The 17,701-nt window shown below is 44.3% G+C and overlaps 1 protein-coding gene across 2 annotated transcripts in view; it reads left to right on the top strand.

The window, feature by feature from the left end:
* Nucleotides 1-7,991: 7,991 nt before the first annotated feature.
* Nucleotides 7,992-17,701, top strand: part of xpnpep1 (X-prolyl aminopeptidase (aminopeptidase P) 1, soluble) — a 65,134-nt gene continuing 55,424 nt past the window's right edge. Inside the window, exons 1-2 of one of the 2 annotated variants that reach the window (XM_052027450.1) lie at nt 8,062-8,129; nt 13,047-13,124. The gene's annotated coding sequence lies outside the window, so the exon portion shown is untranslated. Of the gene's footprint in view, nt 8,130-13,046; nt 13,125-17,701 lie in introns of both variants that reach the window. The other variant, XM_052027449.1, reaches the window with a different exon arrangement.

Raw genomic sequence — 17,701 nt, 5'->3', positions numbered from 1 at the left:
CAAGGGCCTTCAGGACAGATCTTTCCTCTGATGACTGTAAGAGGACTGGAGTCTATTTTCTTTTATTGTGCTCACCCACTACAGCGTCAGCGACCTGAGTTCAATTCCAGCCACTGTCTGTAAGGAGTTTGTACATTCTCCCTGTGTCTGCGTGGGTTTCCCCTGGGTGCTCCGGTTTCCTCCCACATTCCAAAGACATACAGGTTAGAAAGTTGTGGGCATGCTATGTTGGCGCCGGAAGCATGGTGACACTTGCGGGCTGCCCCCAGAACACTCTACGCAAAAGATGCATTTCACTGTGTGTTTCGATGTACATGTGACTAATAAAGATATATTATCTTATTTCTTTCTGGTGGTGTGCGAGGTGGCATTGGCAAAATCTTGCATCAAAATCTGTGTTATCACTTGCCTCTCTTCGCAGTTCAAGGTCTCTTGTCTGTTAGGGGTTTATTTATTTATTCATTTATAAGATGTGGGATTATCGGCAAGACTATAATTTATTGCCATCCTTAACAGTTCTTTGAAAATGATAGTGAACCACCTTCTTGAACTCCTGGACTGTGGCAGTCTCTTTACCAGAAGGACTACAGTTCAAGAAGGTGTCTTACCACCAGCTACTCTCATGCACTGAAGGTTCTCCCACTCTGCTGTTGGCTGGGGAGGTCCAGAAATTAGGCCGAGTGAAGGAATTAGCATATATTTCCAAGTTAGGATATTGCGGGAGGGGATGGCACTTCCATGTGCAGAGTGCCCTTGTTATTTTTGGAGGTAAAGATCATGGGTTTGGGAGTTGCTTTTGAAAAGGTCATGCAGATATGGGTTGCTGCTAGGAATGAGGGAATGTTTAGTGTTGTAAGAGCTGCTGTCCAGAGCTGTAGCAATGATTATCTCTATTTCACCACTAATCTGCCAACTTTGGTGGGCAAATGGCTTTCAAAGGCTCTGATCGCAGATGCTATTAACACCATCCAAACAAACCCATCATCTTCAGGGCAGCATCTTCTGATTAAGGGTGTCGGATGTGAAATATTAAATCTGTTTCCCTTTCTACAGATACTGCCTGTTCTCTAAATGTTTCTAGCATTTTCTGTTTTTATTTTAGATTTCCAGCCATCTGCAGGTTTTTTTGTGATTTCGATCTTCAGGGCAGTAAGTGGCCTAATAATCGATCAATCACCACCACCCCCACACCCCATTGCAGACTATCAGATGTCTTTATTAGTCACATGTACATTGAAACACACAGTGAAATGCACCTTTTGTGTAGAATGTTCTGGGGGCAGCCCGCAAGTGTCACCACGCTTCCGGCGCCAACATAGCACGGCCCACAGCTCCTAACCCATATGTCTATGGAGTGTGGGAGGAAACTGGAGCACTTGGAGGAAACCCACATGGTCACGGGGAGAAAGAACAAACTCCTTACAGAAAGTGGCTGGATTTGAACCCAGGTCGCTGGCACTGTAAAGCGTTACGCTAACCGCTACACTACCGTGTCTGCCAATAAACAATGTTAACAGAATGCTGAATTTCTCTTTCTATTGCTAGGATCACCTAGATTCACAGCTAATCCATGATCAAGCGCTACCCCAAGTGGTGTTTAGTTTAGTTTTGGTAGTAAAGTGGAAATATTCAGTGCATATAATCACAGAAGTTGACAGTATTGAACAAAGCTGTTAAGCACATCATGTCTATACATGTTTTTCTTTCTTTCCCAATTCTGATGAAGCGTCTTCAACCTGAAACGTTTTCTCTGTTTTTTTTTCAACAGATGCTGATTGACCTGCTGAGTGTTTACAGCATTTATATCCATGCTGTGTCCAGGTTCACCTCACTTCCAAGACCTTGTCCTTAGCCCTGCAGGTTGTCAAGTGCCCCTTGTCCTCACCACTCCTCAGGTACCTTCACTACTCTTTCCGGGATTTTTTCCAGATACAATGACTCTTCTGAACTCCCTTCTAATCCTGCTATCATTTAACTTGGATCCATAGTCCCCTCGTTGTTGACCTCCCTGCTTGGGGAAGTAAGCACTTTCTGTGTACCCTGTCTTGACGTCTCATAACTCTGCACACCTCAATCTCCCCTCATCCCCTTTCCTCCAAAGTAAACAATCCCACCCTATACAGACCTTTCTCATAATTATAAATCTCTAATCCTGGAAACATCCATTTAAATCTGTCCTCTTCCCTCATTAGTGCTGCCTACATCCTGGCCCTGGAGAGAAGTCAAGAGGGTGAATGAAATCTGTCATATGGAAAGATTACCGAACTGGTTCTTTAGCTTTGATGGGAGGCATCTGGGTTGGAACATTGCAGTAGTGCACAAGAAGTAAAGCAGCTGAGATGTATTTAATCAGACTACAACATCAATTTTTGTCAGGCTGTGAGTACCAGAGTGCTCTCTGTCACAGCGGAGTGTCATGCTGAGTGCCACAGACTGAATGTGTTATGTTTATCATACTCTACAGCTCTGAGGTCCATCACAGTCTGGCAGATCAATGCTAGAGTCCAGCTGTCACAGTCTGGTTGAATTCTCTTGTCACAGTGTGACTGAATACAGTACAGACTACAGGGCCATAGAAACACATAGCTCATGCACATGAGCTGGAGGACACACACTGAAGCTTTCAGTGATGTTCCTCAGTGTCCCTGAACACCCTCTGCACTTCCCTCCCTGGGGTTAGATTTACTCCTCTGTGTTTTTTGGTCACTTTCCTCACAACTGGATTAGTATAGGGAACTACTATGTTGCAGCCATTACAAAAACTTGGTTGAGAGAGGGGCCGGTCTGGCAGCTCAGCGTTCCAGAGTTTAGACATGATAGGGATATAAAAGAGGTGGGGGAGCTTTTGTTTTTTTTTTGGTTTTGGTTTTGGTTTATTCTTGTCACTTGTACCGAGGTACAGTGAAAAACTTGTCTTACATACTGTTCGTACAGAACAATTCATTACACAGTGCATTGAGGTGGTACAGGGTAAAAACAATAACAGAATACAGAGTAAAGTGTCGCAGCTACAGAGGAAGTGCAGTGCAGGTAGACAATAAGGTGCAAGGTCACAACAAGGTAGATCGTGAGGTCAAGAGTCCATATTATCGTATAAGGGAATCGTTCAATAGTCTTATCACAGTGGGATAGAAGCTGTCCTTGAGCCTGGTGGTATGTGCCCTCAGGCGCTTGTACCTTCTGCCTGATGGGAGAGGGGAGAAGAGAGAATGTTCTGGGTGGGTGGGGTCTTTGATTATGCTGGCTGCTTTACCAAAGCAGTGAGAAGTATAGACAGAGTCCATGGCAGGGAGGCTGGTTTCCGTGCCGCGCTGGGCTGTGTCCACAACTCTCTGCAGTTTCTTGCAGTCCTGGGCAGAGCAGTTGCCATAGCAAGCCATGATGCATCCAGATAGGATACTTTCTATAGTGCATTGATAAAAGTTGATGAGTGTCAAAGGAGATAAGCTAAATTTCTTTAGCCTCCTGAGGAAGTAGAGGCACTGGTGAGCTTTCTTGGGCATGTCGTCTACGTGGTTGGACCAGGACAGGCTACTGGTGATGCTTACTCCCAGGAACTTGAAGCACTCAACCCTCTCGACCTCAGAACCATCGATATAGACAGGTGCATGTGCACCGCGCCCCCACCCCGAAGTCAATGACCAGCTCTTTTGTTTTGTTGACATTGAGGGCAAGGTTGTTGTCATGACACCATTTCACTAAGCTCTCTATCTCCTTCCTGTACTCCGACTCATCGTTTTTTGAGATATGGCCCAATACAGTGGTATCATCTGCAAACTTGTAGATGGAGTTAGAGCAGAATCTAGCCATGCAGTCATGAGTGCATAGGGAGTAGAGGGCTGAGGACGCAGCCTTGTGGGGCACCAGTGTTGAGAATAACCGTGCTGGAGGTGTTGCTGCCTATTCTCACTGATTGCGGGCTGTTGGTCAGAAAGTCAAGGATCCAATTGCAGAGGGAGGTGTTGAGTCCCAGGTCTCGGAGTTTGGAGACGAGTTTGCTTGGAATTATCATATTGAAGGTTAGCTGTAGTCAATAAGCAATAGTCTAACATAGGTGTCTTTACTGTCCAGATGCTCCAGAGATGAGCTTAGGGCCAGGGAGATGGCGTCCACTGTAGACCTGTTCCAGCAATAGGCGAATTGCAGTGGATCAAGGTTTTCCGGGAGACTGAGGTAATGTGTGCTATGACCAGCCTCTCGAAGCACTTCATGATGTTGGGTGTCAGAGCCACTGGTTGGTAGTCATTGAGGCATGTTACCTTATTTTTCTTTGGTACCAGGATGATAGTGGTCTTCTTAAAACAGGTGTCAGATTGAAGCAGGGAGAAGTTAAATATGTCTGCAAATACCCCTGCCAGCTGATCAGCACAATATTTGGGACACAGCCAGGGACACCATTCTGGCCAGATGCTTTCTGCAGGTTCTCTGGAAGACTGATCTTACATCCTCAATGGTGACCACGGGTTCAGGTTCATTGGAGACTGTCGGGGTGGTGGTGATAAACCAATCCCCTTCTGTTTTAAACAAGCATAGAATGCCTTAAGCTCAGCGGGAAGGGATGTGCTGTTATTGGATACTGCCCAACTTTGTCTTGTAGCCTGTTATAGCATTAAAACCCGAGTTGCATTATGTTGTTCATTTGTTTAAGGGCAACAAGGATAAACTAGGAAACTATAGGCCAATAAAACTTACATCAGTGGTAGGGAAATTACTGGAAAAGATTCTTTGGGACAGGATTTACTCACGTTTTGGAAAAGCATGGACTTATTGGGGAAAGTCAGCATGGCTTTGTGTAGGTCCTGTCTCACAAATTTGAATGAATTTTATGAGGAAGTGATGAAGATGATTAATGAATGGATGTAGTTTACATGGACTTTAGTTAAACACTTGACAAGGTCCCACATGGTAGGCTGGTCCAGATGATTAAGTCAGATGGGATCTTCGGTGAGTTAGATAGAAAATTGGCTTGTTGTGGTAGAGTTGTGGTAGAGGGGTGTTTCTCTGATCGGAGGTCTGTGACTAGTTCTGCTCGGATCAGTGCTCGGACTTCTGTTATTTGTGATATATATAAATGATCTGAATGAGAAAATAGGTGGTCTGATTAGAAAAGTTGCATGTAACTCAAAAAATGGTGAAGTTGTGGTTAGCAAGCAAGGTTGTCAAAGGACACAGCAGAATATACATCAGTTGGAAATATGGGCAGAGAAATGGCAGATGGAATTTAATCTGGACAAGTATGAGGTGCTGCAATTTGGGAAGTCAAAATGCTAAGTATGTAGTACGTGGCCGATCCTTGGGAGCACTGATGTACAGAGGGATCTTAGGGTGCAAGTCCATAGCTCCCTGAAAGTGGCAACACAAGTAGATGGGGGGGTTGTTATGGACTAGATGAATGTTCCTTTAAGATAGAGCATAGTGGTGTGTGTGTGTGTGTGTGTGTGTGTGTGTGTGTGTGTGTGTGTGTGTGTGTGTGTGTGTGTGTGTGTGTGTGTGTGTGTGTGGCGTGCTTACATCAATAGAAGATAAAGGACGTAATGACATTGTTGAAGAAGTCAGTCGAAGTCAGTCAGAGGAGAGAGAGAGAGAAAAGAGAGAGAGAGAGAGAGAGACACCAGCCTGCTAGTTTCTCTATCGACGGATGAGAAACAATAACTGTGTCTGTTACTACAATCCACATATGGAAATTGGGGAGTAATCCGGTGGAGTTCACTTTATCGTTGACTTGTAGAGGGAAACAGGTATTTATGTGGACGGCCACGATTTGGATGCTTTTTGGGGTGAGGAAGTCACTACCGAGTAAACACTGAAGTGTTGTTTGGGTTCCACCGTGGAACATTTGGATTTCATAATTACTCTCTATGTTCTCTCTACATCTACGTTTTATCTTCAGACAACGGTGGTTGTTGAAGAAGCCTTTGCTCATGTTTCACCTTATGGCTTGCGGAACTGAACTTTAAGAACCATTCCTGGACTTGGAGTTTGGGACTTTGCCACACACACACACGACCAGTTTAGTTTTGGGGTTAATGTTCAAGGTTTAACATTTTTACTTCTAACATTCTAATATTTTTACTTTTATTTTTCTTATTATCATAAGTAGTTATTAATAAAGTAGTTTTTAACACTGAATCATGACTCAGTGTGTTCCTTTTGTTGCTGGTTCGTAACAGGGTAAAGAAGACGTACAATATGCTTGCCTTCATTAGTTGGGGCATTGAGTATAAGAGTTAGAAAGTCATGTTGCAGCTGTATAAAACTTTAGTGAGGACATATTTGGAGCATTGTGTGCAGTTCTGATCACCACATTACAGGAATTTGTGGAGGCTTTGGAGAGAGTGAAGAAGAAGTTCACCAGGATGTTGCCTGGATTAAAGAGCATTAACTATAAGGAGGGGTTGGACAAACTGGGATGTTTTCGCTGGAGCATCAGAGGCTGAGGGGCGACATGATGGAAGAATATAAAATGAGAGGCATAGATAGGGTAAATAATCAGAGTTATTTCCCAGGGTGGAAACATCACTTATCAGAGGGCATTGGTTTAAGATGTGGGGGGGGGGGGGGGCTAGGTTTAAAGCAGATACATGAGGCAAATTTTTGTTTACACAGAGACTTTTAGGTATTGGGCGCACGCTGCCGGGGAGGTGATAGAAGCAGATATGATAGCAACGTTTAAGAGGCGTTTGGACACACACATGAACAGGGAGGGATTGAGGGATACAAACCATGTGCAGACATATGGCATTACTTAGATTGGCATCTTGGAGAGTGCAGACGTGTTGGGCTGAAGGGCCTGTTCCTGTGCTGTACTGTTTTACAAATTTGCCTCCACTGCTACCTCCAGCGGTGCATTCAAGACACTAACCACTTGATGTAAAAAAATGTTTTCCTCATATCACTTTTGATGCCGGGTTCAATTCCGGCCGCTGTAAGGAGTTTGTACGTTCTCCCTGTGTCTGTGTGGGTTTCCTCCGGGTGCTCCGGTTTCCTCTCACATTCCAAAGACGTACGGGTTAGGAAGCTGTGGACATGCTATGTTGGCGCCGGAAGCGTGGCGACACTTGTGGGCTGCCCCCAGAACACTCTACGCAAAAGATGCATTTCACTGTGTGTTTTGATGTACATGTGACTAATAAAGATATCATATCATATCATATCATATCATAATTTTGCCAATCACTTTCATTTCTCCCTGATTCTAAACTCTTCAACTTCTGTTCTATTTACTCTGTCCATATCTTTCATGCCTGAGTTCTTTCTTCAGGTGAACAATGATTTTTAGAAAGCAAAAGCAGAGGTGGGATAGAGAATGCTGGAAAGATTCAATAGGTTGGGCAGCATCTGTGCACTGAGAAACAGAGCCAAAGTTATTGTCAAACAGCACATAAACCAGCCCTTCAGCCCACTGAGTTTGTGCTATCAAATACCCCTTTCCACACCAATCCCATTTTATGCTCCTCACGTTCCCATCAACTCTCCCCATTCACTTGGAGTCCAGCAGCGAGTTACAGTGGCCAATTAAGCTACCAACCCCGAAATAAAAGAGTATGCTGGAAATACTCGGCAGGTCAGGCTACGTCTGTGGACAGAGAAAACATTATGGGTTGATGACCTTTCGTCAGAATTGGCCTGTTCTGATACCAACTGGAAAGCCTGGTGGTTGACCTTGTTGAATTCAGTGTTGAGTCCTGAGAGGTGTTACCTTCATCTCCCTCCAGAGGCTGACTGACCTGTTGAATATTTCCAGCATTGCCTGTTTTTATTTTCATTTAAAGAGTTGGCTGAATGGGCCTTCTTTTTAAATATTTTACACGTTTTATTTAAGAGGAGAATGTTATAGAACTGAAAGGAAACAAGAAAACAAGTCAATAAAAAAATCCACACTACGCATGCGCCGACCATTGCCTTGCCGAGCCGCCCGAGGGTCCGGGCGCAGTTTGCAGTAACGCGCATGCGCCGATAGCTGCCGAGCTGCGCCTGCGTCGATTAGGGAAAAAATCTGGGCGCCGGTCGGATTAACGCGCATGCGTGGCGTGGCACAATCGGCGCATGCGCTGGGCTGGCGAGCCGGCTGGTTTACAAATGGCGTCCCCCAGCCGGTGAGGTGATCACAGCAGGAGAAGCGGCATCAGGTGAGTGAGGGAGGAGGGAGGAGGGAGGAGGGAGGAGGGAGGAGGGAGGAGGGAGGAGGGAGGAGGGAGGAGGGGCAGGGGAAGGGGAAGGGGAAGGGGAAGGGGAAGGAGAAGGAGAAGAAGAAGAAGGAGGAGGGAGGAGGGGAAGGAGAAGGAGAAGAAGAAGGAAGGAAGGAAGGAGGGAGGAGGAGGAGGAGAAGAAGAAGAAGAAGAAGAAGAAGGGAGGAAGAAAGAAAGGAAGGAAGGGGAGAGAGGAGGGGGAGAAGGGGAGAGAGGAGGGGGAGAAGGGGAGAGGAGGAGGGAGGAGAGGGTAGAGGAGGAGGGGGAGAAGGGGAGGGAAGGGGAGAGGGGGAGGAGAGAGGAGGGGGAGAGGAGAGGAAGGAGGAGAGAGAGAAAAGAAGAGAGGTTTGGAGGGGAGATTGGAGTTGAGGTGAGTTGGTTGGAGGGGATTGTGTGGGAGGGCTTAGAGGGGGAGTAATGGGGCACAGTGTGGTTGAATGTGGGATTGGGGACAAGGTGGGTCAGAGGAGGGGGAAGGAGACTGATAAGAACTGGGTGAGCAGTAAAGAGGAAGATATGGGAGAGGGTCAGATAGAGCTCAAAAGGGGCAGGAGACAAAACTAGCAGGGGAGGCAGCTCGGACCCAAGCTGGATTTGGATGTCAAAAGTCCAGTAGTGAGACTATCAATCATCTATTGGTTGCCAATTGTTTAGAAGTGTATATATTATGCCCATTTTGACATTTACCTTCCAACCCTTCTTTGGGGAGCGATTAGTCAGGGTCATATCTGAATGGCAAATATTACACGTCAACTATGTCTAAATCCTGGAACTTCTTGCCCAATAGGACTGTCAGAATAAGAATCAGGTTTATTATCACTGACACGTCATGAAATTTGTTGTTTTGCGGCAGCAGTACGTTGCAGGACATAAAAGTTACTATGTTACAAACATAGAAACGAGGTGATGTTCATGGATTGTTCAGAAATCTGATGGTGGAGGGGAAGAAGCTGTTCCTAAAACATTGAATGTGGGTCTTCAGGCTCCTGTACCTCCTCCCTGATGGTAGTAACACGAAGAGGGCATGTCCCAGATAGTGAGGGTCCTTAAATGATGGATGCTGCCTTCTTGAGGCACCGCCTCTTGAAGATGTCCTCGATGGTGGGGAGCCTTGTACCTGTCATGGAGCTGGCTGAGTCTACAACCCCCTGCAGTCTCTTTGCGCATTGGCACCTCCATACCAGAGTCAGAATGCTCTCCACTGTACATCTGTAGAAAGTTGCAAGAGTTTTTGGTGACACACCAAATCTCCTCAAACTCCTAATGAAGTAGGGCCACTGGTGTGCCTTCTGCACGATTGCATCCATGTGTTGGATCCAAGGTAGATCCTCTGAGATGTTGACACCCAGGAACTTGAAGCTGCTCACCCTTTCCACTGCTGACGCCCTCAATGAGGACTGGTGTGTGTTCTCCCGACTTCCCCTTCCTGAAGTCCATGATCAACTCCTTGGTCTTACTGACATTGAGAGGAGGTGGTTGTTGCAACACCACTCAGCCAGCTGATCTCTCTCACTCCTTATTGCCATCTGAGATTCTGCCAATAACAGTGGTGTCATCAGTGTATTTATAGATGGCATTTAAGTTATAACTGGTCACACAGTCATGAGTGTGGAGAAAGTAGAGCAGTGGACTAAGCACTCATCCTTGAAGTGCGCCTGTGTTGATTGTCAGTGATCATAGGAGTACCATCGCCAGAATGCTCTCAGCGCCATTTTCTCAAGGGCAATAAATGTTGGTCTTGAGAGTGTTGCCCAGATCCTGAAAATGAATAAAAGAAAAAACAATGCAAGTTGGTCACTGCATTAAAGCAGATAGAGGATACAGTGTTTAGTCTAAAATAGCACACCCATCCACACAAAACAAAATGAAACTATTAATTAAAATCTTCTAACTACAGTTGACTCTTGTTTATTGGTTAAGCATGTGGGGGAGGAAGCAGGTTTGTATTTCACAGGCTTAAAAGCTCTCACTTTCAGGTGTAAAATCCTGTCTTTGGAGAAACAAAAGAGGCTTGAGAATAGAAATACAAATGACTGCAGATACTGGAGTCTGGAGCAAAACATAAACTGCTAGAGGAATTCAGTGGGTTAAAAAGCATCTGTGGAGGCAAAAGGATAGTTGGTGCTTTGGTTGAGACCCTACCTCTTTCAGGGTCTTATGTTTTCAACAGAGGGGAGGAGCCAGCCACGTTTTAAATGTTGTTTTGCAAGTATTAAAGGGAAGTAGGCTCTAACAGAGCTCCCATTTTTGTGAGTGGTTGTGTTTGTGCTGTAAGTGTCATGTTTGGGTATAAGTGCCAAGGCTTTGTTTCATGAGACTATGGTGAGAGGAGGCTGAGTGGAGAAATTGGGTAAGTGCAGGTAAGGTTTTCCAGAGAATTACTCTTCCTATTAGAGTAGCTGGGATGGTGGTAGGGCAGTGCATGCTTGTCCTGCAGGATATGAGAGATCAGGGAGACTACCATTATCCCTGATGACTTCTCCTGTAGTAAGTGCGCCCAGCTACAACTCCTGACTGACCGTGTTACGGAACTGGAACTGGAGTTGGACGAACTTAAGGTTGTCTGGGATGCCGAGAGCATCATAGATACGAGTTTTAGCGAGGCAGTTACACCCAAGGTGCAGGCAGCAGTTAGTTGGGTGACCACCAGGAAAAGGAAAGGGAGCAGACAGAGGATGCAGGAATCCACTCTGGCCATTCTCAGCAACAAGTATACCCCTTTGGGTACTGCTGGGAGGGTTGACCTATCAGGGCGCAGCAGCAGCCAGGTTGGTGGCACTGTGACTTGCTCTGAGGCTCAGTGGGGAAGGGTGAAGTTAGGCAGAGCAATAATGATAGGAGACTCGATAGTTAGGGGGACAGACAGGAGATTCTGTGGCTGCAAAAGAGACGCCAAGATGGTGTGTTGCCTCCTGGGTGCTAGGGTCGAGGATGTCTTGGAGCAGCTGCAGAATATTCTCAAGGGGGAGGGTGAGCAGCCAGAGGTTATGGTGCACATTGGCACCAACGACATAGGTAGAAAGAAGGATGAGGTCCTGCGCAGTAAGTATAGGGACTTAAGAAAGAGGTTGAAAAGCAGGACCTCGAAGGTAGTAATTTCTGGATTACTCCTGGTGCCACATGCTAGTTGGGGCAGGAATAGAAAGATAGAACAGATGAATGAGTGGCTGAGGAGCTTGTGCAGGGGGCAGTGTTTTAGATTCTTGGATCATTGGAACCTCTTCTGGGGCAGGGGTAACCTGTACAAGAGGAATGGGTTGCACCTTAGTTGGAAGGGAACCGATATCCTGGCTGGGAGTACTAACATAAGTCCTAATACCTGTAAGTTTTGATAGTGAGGGTTTAAACTAGTTTGGCTGGAGGATGGGAACCAGAGCACTGGGTCAGAAAGTGGAGGGATTGAGAGGAAGGTAGCTGTCATGGCCAGTAAGTTTGTAAGAAAGGACAGGCAGGAGCAAGATAATAGACTCGATGGGATGAATGGGTTGAAGTGTGTTTATTTTAATGCTAGGAGTATTAGGGGTAAGGGAGATGAACTTGGAGCATGGATTGGTACATGGAACCATGATGTTGTGGCCATTACAGAGATTTGGTTGAGAGAGGGACAGGACTGGATACTTAACATTGCAAGGTTTCCATCTTTTAGTAAAGATTGGAAGGTAAAAGGGGGTGGGGGGAGTTTTACTCTTAATCAGGGACAATGGCACTGCTGCACTCAGGATATAACAAAGGGCTCCTCCACTGAGTCTATATGGATAACACTCAATCACTCTGATGGGATTATACTGCAGACCCCCCAGTAGCCACCAGGACATTGCGAAACAGATATGCAGGCTGATTCGGGCAAGGTGCAAAAAGGATTGTTGTCATGGGTAACTTCAACTTCCCCAATATGAACTGGGACCTCCTTAGTGCAAGAGATTTAGATAGGGCAGAATTTGTTAGGTGCATCCAGGAGGGTTTCTTAAATCGGTATGTAGATAGCCCGACTAGAGGAGGGGCCATACTAGACCTGGTATTGGGAAATGATGCTGAGCAGGTGACAGATCTTTCAGTGGGAGAACATTTCAGGAACGGTGATCACAACTCAAGTTTTGAGATACCAATAAATAAGGATAAGTATGGGCCTTGCAGGAGAGTATTAAATTGGGGCATGGCAAATTACGAGAGTATTAGGCAAGAACTAGGGAGTGTTAATTGGGAACAGCTGTTTTTGGCCAAGTCCACATGTGGAGGGTGTTTAAAGACCAAATGCATACAGTACAGGACAAGTATGTTCCAGTAAGAAGGAAGGACAAGGATGGCAAGGGGACCTTGGATGATGAGAGATGTGGTGAATTTAGTCAAGAACAAAAAGGAAGTGTACGTAAGCTTCATGAAGCTAAAATCAAACAGAGCCCTTGGGGATTATAAAAAAGCAAGCTAGAAGAGAACTCAAGAAGGGAATTTGGAGAGCCAGGAGGGGCCATGAAAAGTCCTTGGCAAGAAGGATTAAGAATCCCAAGACATTCTATATGTACATCAAGAGCAAGAGGATAACTAGGGAGAGGGTAGGGCCACTCAAGGATAAAGGAGGGAACAGGTGCTTGGAGGCAGAAGATGTGGGTGAGGTCCTAAGTGAGTACTGCATCAGTGTTTACTGAGGAGAAGGATGTGGAGGATAGTGAGATCAGTGTGAAGCATGCTAATATGCTAGGGCTTTTTGAGATAAAGAAGGGGGTAGAGTTGGGTTTCTTGAAGTACATTAAGGTGGAGAAGTCCCAGGGCCTGATGGGATAGACCTTGGATTCATGAGAGAGGCAAGAGATGAGATTTCTGGGGCTTTGACCAAGACCTTTGTGTTCTCCCTAACCACAGGTGAGGTCCCAGAGGACTGGCGAGTGGCTAATGTTGTTCAAGAAGGGAAATAGGGATAATCCTGGAAACTATTGACCGGTGAGTCTCGTGTCAGTGGTAGGGAAGCAATTGGAGAAGATTGTTGGGGATAGGATTTGTGATCATTTGAAAAACCATGGCCTAATTGGGGACAGTCATGATAGCTTTGTGCGGGGTAAGTTGTGTCTTACTAACTTGACTGAGGTTTTTTTTTTGAGGAGGTGACAAAGCTGATTGATGAAGGTAGAGCTGTGGATGTTGTGTACATGGATTTTTGACAAGGTCCCTCATGGTATGCTCATCCAGAAAATTAAGATGCGTGGGATCCATGGTAACTTGGCCGTTTGGATTCAGAAGTGGCTTGTCCATAGAAGACAGGGTAGTAGTTGATAGGTCTTACTCTGGCTGGAGGTCCATACCTAGTGGTGTTCTGCAGGGATTCGTACTGGGATCTCTGCTCTTTGTGATGTATGAAAATGTCAATGGGTGGGTTAGTGCATTCACAGACAATACAAAGATTGGTGGCATTGTGGATAGTGTAGAAGATTGCTAAAGGATACAGCGGGATATTGATCGGTTTCAGATATGGGTGAAGAAATGCCAGGTGGAGTTTAATCGGGTCAAGTGTGAGCTGTTGCACTATGGGAGATCAAATGTAAAGGGAGAGTACGCTGTCAATGGCAGTCCATTGCACTTGTCTGTTATCTTGGATAATCAAGGGCCAAATGTGGATTCATTCTAATCATACACGAGATGTAGATGTTGGTAAGGCCAGCATTTCATGCCCAATCATAACTATCCTCAAGAAACTGAAGTGTTGCCTTGAAATACTGTACCCCTTGCACACAAGATATTGTCCCAGTCTAAATAAGATGGACATTCTGGGATTTTGATCCAGTGACAATGAAGGAAAAAGTCTGACATGCGGGGAGGGAGCAGAAAAGAAATTCGTGAATGAGGCATTCATTTCGCACGTGCTAATTATGCACATTAAGCTTGTGCTTGTAGGTTTGGTAAGTGCAATTGATAAAGCCGTGGTGTTCTGGTACTTTTTGTAGATGGTACAAACTGTAGTGATGGTGTGTTATTGCTGGCGAATGTTTATAGAGGTAGATGGAATTATGATTAATGGGCTGATTTGACCATGATGGTATTGACCTTCCTGAGTACATCTCCCAACAAACTCATTCAGGTAAATATGCTCCATCATATTCTGACTTGTGACTTGTTGATTTGGGAGGTCTTGGATTTGTGGAGCTGGTGATGTGCCATTTGCTTCAGGTTTCCCAGCTTCAGATCTGCTCTTGTCACTAGTATTTATGGGCTCCTCCAATTAAGTTTCCAGTCAATGGCAGTCCTCCCGAGGGTGTTGATGGTCGGGGTTTGGCAATAGTAATGCCATTGAAAGTCAGTGGAATGTGGTTGGATTCTTGGAGATATTTATTGCCATGCACTTGTATGGGGGCAAATGTTATTTGCCATTTAACCCAGGTCTTGGCACAAGCATGCTGTTTGAGGAATTATGACTGGAACTATTAAGTCATCAGCAAATATTCTCTATTTGACTTAATGATAGGGAATTCCTACCTTGATGTTCTGTGTCTGAGATAATAACTAACGAGTGAGAGGTTTTTCATTTGATTCACATTAACTTTAATTTGACTTGGCTTCTTTGATGTTGTGCTGTTTCAAATGGTATTCTGATAATAAGGACACTCACTCTGGAATTCAGCACTTTGGCCATTATTTGATGATGATAAGGAGATCAGGAGATGAATGGTGCAGATGGAACCTTCACTGAGCATCAGTGCGCAGATTATTGGGTGAGCAAGATTCACTTGATGGCTCTGTCAGTGACACTTTCCATCATTTTCCTCCCAACTGGGAGTAGATTGATGGGGTGGTAAATGGCCTGATTAAATTTGTTTTGATGTTTGTGGACATTGGCATTTCTCTTTTTTTAAAAAAAAAAGCAGAATTTCCAATATTATAACAACACCTTGGCTAGAAGCATGGCTAATTCTGGAGCCACCTAATTAACTAAATTCAAATTCTCAAGCTTGCAAGGTAAGGTTTGTACTTCTCTCAAGATAATGAGTCGAGGCTTCTTGATTATTAGTCCAGCAACATGAATCACTGTGCTTTAGTTTTCCATTTTGTCTCTTCAATCATACAAACAGACTTTTGCTTGAAAAAACTATATTTTATAAGCCTGTCCTAAATTAATTTCCCATGTTATATTCCCTTGCCTTACAGTGACATTTTATTTGGACTGATATGTCCTTTCTGTTACAGACTCAGTGAAAGTCCCTTTAAGATAGAGAGTGTGTGTGTATGTGTGTGTGGGGCGTGCTTACGTCAATAGAAGATAAAGGACGTAATGACGTTGTTGAAGAAATTAGGAGAGAGAGAGAGAGAGAGAAGGGAGAGAGACACCAGCCTGCTTGTTTTCTCTATCGATGGATGAGAAACAATAACTGTGTTTGCCACTGAAATCCATGTATGGAAGTTGGAAGTAATCCGGTGGAGTTCACTTTGTTGCTGACCTGTAGAAGGAAACAGGTATTTGTGTGTGGACGACCACGATTCGGATGCTTTTCGGGGTGAGGAAGTCACTACCGAGTAAACACTGAAGTGTCGTTTGGGGTTCCATCGTGGAACATTTGGATTTTGTATTTACTCTCTCTATGTTTCTCTACGTCTACGTCTTATCTTCAGACAACGGTGGTTGTTGAAGAAGCCCTTGCTCATGTTTCACCTTATGGCTTGCGGAACTGAACTTTAAGAACCATTCCGCAACTTGGAGTTTTGGACTTGGTCACACACACACACGACGAGTTTAGTTTTTGGGGTTAACGTTCGAGGTTTAACATTTTTGAATTCTAACATACTAACATTTTTACTTTTATTTTACGTATTATCATAAGTAGTAATTAATAAAATAGTTTTTAACACTAAATCATGCTCAGTGTGTTTCTTTTGTTGCTGGTTCGTGACATTTCTTAGTGGGCTGTAATAATCATTGTCATTAAGCAAGGATGTCAGCCAGGTGGGCCAGTTCAGTTCTGGTTTAGCTGTGCAGGATTCACATCTTTTTATTTGAGTTAGTGAATTTATCCATGAAAGGATATCTGAGGAATAACACTGGATTGAGTGCTTGCATGGAAATTTTGAATCTGTCCTCCTAATTGCATGTGTATTTTTGATGTTTGCAACATTACTGAATTTGCATGTCCTGGCTAAGTTGCAATCTGATGTCAGGAAGGTCCATTTAAGTGGGATGTCAAAATCTCAGTTTCAACCCCTGAAAAGTAGAAGGAACCCATTTGTGAAGTGGCAGAGAAATGGAGTAAATATCACAAATGTGTCATCTCCACGCTTGCTTTCCACAGCTTTGCAGTTGGCATGAAATTTCACCTTACCAATTTTACTAAAAAGTTGAGGAAAGTAGGATGTGTTATATTAATAACTGTACTACGGAAATAAGTTTGACTGTTTTTAAGATGCGAGGCATTAGAATACTTTCTCAGTAATGTGTTATTATGCAAATTGCTGCATACAGTGGCTTTGCTTTTATCCCTGGTAGTTCTCAATTCTTATTCAGAAACACGATGCATGCTTCATATAAAACAGAGTTGAAGTTGTGTGAAACAGGCACAATCCAGTGAGCTGTATTCAAGCAAACCTCTTGGTAGAAATGTCAAATCTAACTTTGACATTCCTACTAATACATTCCTACTGATATTTGACTCTATTCCTGTCCATTTTGAAAGGTAAAACTATAATCAGTACATGAGAGAATGTGCTAAAAAGCCATATCTGACTGAACTTTGAGACTGAATGAATCCCAGAATTATAGGCAACAGCGTCTTCAATATTTTATTAAATTGTATAGGGTGCAGTCAAGGAGGTCGCCACAGAGGTTCAAGGAGTATTTAATTTTTTTTTAATGTTTTTGCCCAAGTATGCCTTTTGTGGGTCTTTCCAGACTGCATGATATGGGTGTTTGGGAAATGGCTGGGCTGGGTGCTGATCTGCTGCTGTACCGCTTTGGATCTGGTCCCACAGCTAAAAATGGGAGTCATTGAGTCAAATGTCCTTGGTTCATTCGTGACACAGCTGAGACCAGGAGCCTGCCATCCAGCCCAACTCCAAGGTGTAACATCAATATATCAGTGCATTCATGTATTCTGCTAAAAATGTTAATTTCCAGTTCTATTGTCTGGGTTGCAGGTTGAGAAAACATAAACAAAGAAGGAGAAAGCTTTCATTTACACTGCATTGAGAATATATGATACCTGGTGAATTTTTAAAATCTTGTACTGTGATCTTGTTGGCTTGCATATATGCACAAGCCAAATCTTAAGCACAGAAGTACCCTGTCAATGTTTCTCTTTGGTGGAGGGAAGCTGGTGGTGAGTATGTGTGAGAGAGAGGAAACCTTGATGTGACATCAGTCACTGCTCATCTTCAGATAAAAAGTACCACAGCATGTTTTGAATCCACCTGAGATACAGACAGGCAACTTCAGCAGTACAGCCTGTTCTCAGTATTGTACTGGAATATTTGACTTGGTTGTATGTACAAATCCATGGAGTGTGACTTGAACTTGATGTTCCAATAATTAAGAGTAAATA

This window comes from Pristis pectinata, chromosome 12 (assembly GCF_009764475.1).
Source record: "Pristis pectinata isolate sPriPec2 chromosome 12, sPriPec2.1.pri, whole genome shotgun sequence".
Classification (NCBI taxonomy): domain Eukaryota; kingdom Metazoa; phylum Chordata; class Chondrichthyes; order Rhinopristiformes; family Pristidae; genus Pristis; species Pristis pectinata.
The sequence above is the reverse complement of the archived record's forward strand: the minus strand, read 5'-3'. Positions and strand labels throughout refer to the sequence as shown.